The 6,519-nt window shown below is 33.7% G+C and overlaps 1 protein-coding gene across 5 annotated transcripts in view; it reads left to right on the forward strand.

Annotated features, from left to right (window-relative positions):
• LOC115235148 (stress-activated protein kinase JNK) overlaps positions 1-6,519 on the forward strand; it is a 151,820-nt gene that overhangs the window by 62,051 nt on the left and 83,250 nt on the right. The window lies entirely within an intron of this gene.

Below are 6,519 nucleotides of genomic sequence, written 5' to 3' on the forward strand. Positions count from 1 at the left end.
ACATATAAGAGTTATTAGATTTATTCGTTATATACATATATAAATTAATAATATTAATAACAATATATATTCCTCCCACACATACATACATACACAAATATACATGCGATAAAGATGCATAGTTAATTACGCGTGTGCAATTGTATGACACAATGATCTCGGTTAGAGAGGAAGATCTGTCAATCATTCGCCGATTCTTTCGCTTCCTTCTAGTCGTCTCGAGAGACCCTCGTGATTGGCTATTTGACGAACTGACGTCGTAAACTGAAGATAAAAAGAACTCTAAAGCAGGCGTAAAGCTATGTTATTTCGTACGAGAGCAAACTTTCTTGTCGTTTGATTATTTTTCCTGACGCGACTAAGAGATTTCTGCACATCTGAAGTGTCGATTTAAATTTCCTCTGATGCCATTCAGAGTGAATTTAAGAATGATGCTGTATATAATTTTCTCGTCATACATTAAATGGGTTAACTTAAGGAAACAAAAATTACTATTGAGTTCTTTAAAAATGCGGAGATAAATAGAAAATGCATGAAGATCATTTATTGTGAAAAGAAGATTAAAGAACAATGCAGCTTTACTCTGTAACAGTAATAGATTGAGAAGGTAATGAAAAATATTTATTAATAACAGCGAAAAATTTTCTTTGTTTCTTGAAAATTAAGAAGTTTAAATTAAATCTTTCTATGAGACAATAGAGATTCGTAAGATTAAATCAATTAAATACATTGTGTAAGTATTTCTGAGTATTTATTCTTTTCTCTAATTTTTCACATTCTTACGATACAATTCTTTAGAATGCAATAAGACATTATTATGAGTAGCAATTAAAATGGCATTTTTTTTTCTTGCGAACCCTGGTAATTAGCCTGACGATTTTTTCGACTGCATTACTTCTTCATTCTCCAGTCGGTCTTTTTCATTTTAAATTCCGGTAGCGGCTCACAGCCTCATAAGCAGCCCGGTGTCCTTGATGTAATCCGCATACATAATGTTGTTGCTGCACGCGCTGTTTGCGATGTCATACTTATTACATGACTGACCTGTGTAAGCTCTCGATACAAGCACATGTGCCTTTCACGGTCGAATGTACGTGTACACAATGTCTCAAATATGGAACCATGAGGATACTAATTCGTTATTACTTTTGATAGTACTTTTAAACCATAAAAGACTACATATTAGAAGAAAATTTAAATTTCATAATATTAAATATTTATGAAAAATATTAGAATATTATATAATATATACATTATATAATATCATATATTTTCATTCTGTTACATGTATATAAATTAAATCTTTCTAATAAAATATGATAAAATAACGGAAAATATTGATAATATTGAAATATTATTAATTTTCTAATATCTTTTTTTGATTTTTCGACGCCTCTTCCGAAATATATGATTTTAAATGACACATATGACAAAGATAGATGACAAATGAACGTCTTATAAGTTAGCGGAACAGAATGAGCAGAATAAATTCTAATTAATATTTTTATTTGTTGCTCATTTGTTGCTAAAAAGTTGCCAAAGAAAAAAATTTGTTGCTCTGTAAGTTTTTAAAAAAAATGATGTTCCGCTAAAGGAAGATTAAGTTAGCGGAACAATATATATATAGCAACAAAATTGTACATAACAATAATATAAGAATTTGTTGCTAATTTGTTGCTCTCGAAATATGCAAGTTCCGAATTTGTTGCTTGCAAAATAAGTATAAATAATGCCGGAAAGCGGCACAGCGTGCAAACTTACAAGAGTAAACTATCAGAAAAAATTTTGTTGCTCGCTTAAATTTGGTACTGACGTATTGTCTGAATTTGTTGCTCCTCTCGAAATCAAGTTCCGAATTTGTTGCTTGCAAAATAAGTATAAATAATGCCGGAAAGCCGCACAGCGTGCAAACTTACAAGAGTAAACTATCAGAAAAAAATTTGTTGCTCGCTTAAATTTGATACTGACGTATTGTCTGAATTTGTTGCGCTCGAAATATGCAAGTTCCGAATTTGTTACTTACAAAATAAGTATAAATAATGCCGGAAAGCCGCACAGCGTGCAAACTTACAAGAGTAAACTACCAGAAAAAAATTTGTTGCTCGCTTAAATCTGGTACTAACGTATTGTCTGAATTTGTTGCTCTCGAAATATGCAAGTTCCGAATTTGTTGCTTACGAAATAAGTATAAATAATGCCGGAAAGCCGCACAGCGTGCAAACTTACAAGAGTAAACAATCAGAAAAAAATTTGTTGCTCGCTTAAATTTGATACTAACGTATTGTCTGAATTTGTTGCTCTCGAAATATGCAAGTTCCGAATTTGTTGCTTACGAAATAAGTATAAATAATGCCGGAAAGCCGCACAGCGTGCAAACTTACAAGAGTAAACAATCAGAAAAAAATTTGTTGCTCGCTTAAATTTGATACTAACGTATTGTCTGAATTTGTTGCTCTCGAAATATGCAAGTTCCGAATTTGTTGCTTACGAAATAAATATAAATAATGCCGGAAAGCCGCACAGCGTGCAAACTTACAAGAGTAAACAATCAGAAAAAAATTTGTTGCTCGCTTAAATTTGATACTAACGTATTGTCTGAATTTGTTGCTCTCGAAATATGCAAGTTCCGAATTTGTTGCTTACGAAATAAATATAAATAATGCCGGAAAGCCCTTGTAAGTTTGCACGCTGTGCGGCTTTTCGGCATTATTTATACTTATTTTGCAAGCAACAAATTCGGAAGTTGTATATCTCGAGAGCAACAAATTAGCAACAAATTCTTATATTATTGTTATGTACAATTTTGTTGCTATATATATATTGTTCCGCTAACTTAATCTTCCTTTAGCGGAACATCATTTTTTTTTAAAACTTACAGAGCAACAAATTTTTTTTTTGGCAACTTTTTAGCAACAAATGAGCAACAAATAAAAATATTAATTAGAATTGATTCTGCTCATTTTGTTCCGCTAACTTATAAGACGTGACAAATGACACTATGTGCATCGTCGTTAATAGGAATGAAAAGTCACGTTATAGGCGACAAAGAGAATCGGCAGAGTAGTGGCATTGTTTCGCACTTTTTTTTAGAGATCCTCTCGGCATCATTGTCTCAAATTACCACTGTATCACTCCTTTCTTCCTTTCTGCATAGCGCGTTCGTCTTCTTTCTGTCGCTTTATCCTTTCGTCTAGTTTTCTCTTTTATTTTCTTTTTCCTCTTTTAACTAACGGCAGTCAGCACATGCCGATTCTTCACGAATGGCTGTTTTTCTTTGTCGTCATCGTTTTAGAAAATCATAGTAGCGCTCCACTGTATTTCCAGACGAGCAGCCGAGCAGAAAATGCAAAAAGAGCCTAAAAGGGACCTGTTCTGATACTTTGTTACCTTATACAGCATATCTCAATTCCGTCATGCTTATTCTTTTGCGAGAAAAAAAATTACGATAGGTTTTTTTCGGAAATCGAGCGACATACGGGTTGTTTATATAAAAAGTATTTATCTGATAAATATAGTGCAGTCTTAAATAAATATATAGATTTCTCATCCTGGGATAAATTTTTCAGAGCGCAGTATAATTATTTCGAGAAAACAATATTTTAAAATTTTATATGGATAGTATAACTGAAAATATACGAGGGTTACTCAGATCAAACCGGGACTTTCACTGGTACGGAATAACACAACACATTTATGGAAATTACATTCATTTCTCGACATAAATCTCTGCTACATTTATGCACTTGTCACAGCGTTTCACTAGTGCCTAGATACCATTAGCATAAAAAGATTTGTCAATATGGCGGAACCAGAATAGGACAGCGTCCTTCACTGCGTCGTTACTGCCGAAATGTTGACCTCCCAGGAAAGTCTTTAAGGGTCTAAAAAGGTGAAAATCACTGGGAGCGAGATCTGGACTGTAAGGGAGATGAGGTAATATCTCCCAACCGAGTTCCATTAATGTCCAGGTAGTGCGGGGGTCAGTATGGGGCAGTATGGGATCTTACATTATATACGGCTGTCTTTAAGCCTTTTGCATTTTCAAATGTTTTACTGCGACTGATTGTCTTATCACCGTACTATGTTTGAAGTCTTCTGTAAATGTCTGCCGGTTTCACACTTTCATTTACAGAAACTTCATCACAATTCGCTGTTCGTGTTTTACATGCGTTGATACTGTGACCCGCCATTTTTACTAACTGACTATTGTTCTGTCCGAGACATGTGCAGCAATTATATTAATAATAAGGCACATTTGCCACATATCCCTAAAAAGTTCGTCGCGATCATATAATTTTTATAGCCTATACAATTAAAAATCTCGGTTTGACTTGAACAATCCTCGTAATATTAATACATCCCCTCCCAATATGTGTAATTACTATAATATTAATAAATTCCAAAAATATTGAATATACATAGTGACAAGTATAATGCATAATTTACTGTCAAAAGAAAGAATAATATTGATGAGTAATGAGATAAATACTGACAACAATATTGATACTTGTTTGATAAATGACAACACAATATTGATATTTTTTCAAATTCGCAATTTTATTGAAGAAGTTTGATTGGAAAAATTTATACTTGACTCTTCTCTCTCTCTCTAAATGGTGTCGAAATTGTCTGAAAGTTTACAATATCCGTAAATTATTCTGGATGAAGAGTGATGATGAATAATCTATATAGATGTTTAGAACGAATTGATTCATAGGATCGATTCGGTATCTCTATAAGCCGGATTTAAAGTTTTTTAAATAAATGTCAAGAGTCAACTCTTTTATTGTGAGCGACGACAGCGATGGCGGCCGATATTTGATTTTCGTGCATATTTACGCTGTCGGAATCTGCAATCGTTTTCCCGATCAAACGGGAAAGTCGATTGGCATCGATTCCTTGATTAGTCGAATACGCTATCGGTATCGGGCTCGGAAATCAAAATCACAGTTCAGATCAGCACGAGCCGAATCGATTTTCGCCGTGAGCTAGAGAGCTAACGTTAAATTCATTATAGATAAGCGCCAAACTCGGAATGAGATCATCGATATTTCATCGTAGGTATAAGTAAACGGTAGGATAAAAGACAATTGACTCTCCGGTATTATATGAGATCTCACCTTTATCCAAGGATTTCTTTTTGGTCAATTCAGAATCGCTTCTTTCTTGGCAAAAACTAAGCTACGAGATATAAAAAAAGATAATATTTTATTAATTATTTAAATTTAATTGGAGAGTAAATTGATTTAAAAAATAATTACTTTTAAATTGAAATATAAAAGATATTAATTTGTTTTTTTAGAAATTTTGATAAATCAAATTTTTCAGTTATAGAAAACAAATTTTTGTTTTAATATGTTTCAAATTATTTTATTTAAACAGAGTTATTTAGTTTGAATCTTGATTCTTATTTTTATTTTTATTATTTCTTATTAAAAGAATCCAGAGACCAGTAATGAATTTCATTCTGTTAAAATAAAGTTGCTGATTTCGAAAATGTTTATTATTGTCAAATAGTTTCGAGTGATCTGGAAATACTTTACGGGGTTCACAGAGACGAATCAAAAGTATTGCCTTTTAAACTAGAAAATGAAGTAGCTCCGATCACACGAAAGAGATAAAGGAGAATGTATCCGGTTTCCGCGCGGCAATGATAAAACGTGGGGGGTCGAAAATTGCACGGCGTTAAGTGAAAGTCGTAATAACGGCGGCTTAAGGTTTCGCCGCAGAGAAGCGAAACCCTATCTCTTCGTTTCTCGGAGGGATGAGGGGGCCCGTCTGCGTGCGTGCACGGGAAAGCGGTGGACGAGATCGATAACGCTAGAAACTGCGTGCTTCGAAAGGGTCCTCTCTCATGTGTGCCCTCCCCCTCGTTTCCTCCCTTTATCCTCTCTTCGTCTTTCGAAGCTCTCGAGAGAAAAAGAAAAGAGAGAAAGAGAGATGAGGGACTTTGTTTCACCATGACGGAGTGAATTTCCGTTCGTCGGATAGTCGCTTGAAAATAATTGCGGGAACCTCCGGATTCCGTAAGGGAACAATGCACCGCATCTAATCCTTCTCTTTCTCCTATAACCGACGGTTTCCTACCGTTGTTCGTCCTTGCCGTCCCGAATGTTAACCTGAGGGAGATGGCGAACACGACATGGAATGAGATAAGCACTTGTGAGAGAGATTCTGTTGCGGCAGATAAATCATCCGGTCAACATACGGCTTGATAAGCCGTATTAAAAGCTGGTTGTTGTACTGCAAGTTTATTGTGGTCTGTGATTCGTTGTAGCTTGATATTAACCTCAAATTATTAAGAACATTTTTGTTACTTGTGACAGAATTTTATATTTTTAAATAATTATTATTTATTGAGTTTTGTTGATATTATTTGCTTAAAGCTTGAATAATAAGTAAAATTTTATTTTAAAATATTTTGAAATAATATCTCTCTCAGAGATATATAGATTTTAAAGTTTTTAATATTGTTAGTAATTATTATTAATTTTGATTTTTAAGGTTTATTAATTTATT

The sequence above is a fragment of the Formica exsecta genome, unplaced genomic scaffold (genome assembly GCF_003651465.1).
Source record: "Formica exsecta isolate Colony F162 unplaced genomic scaffold, ASM365146v1 scaffold211, whole genome shotgun sequence".
Classification (NCBI taxonomy): Eukaryota; Metazoa; Arthropoda; class Insecta; order Hymenoptera; family Formicidae; genus Formica; species Formica exsecta.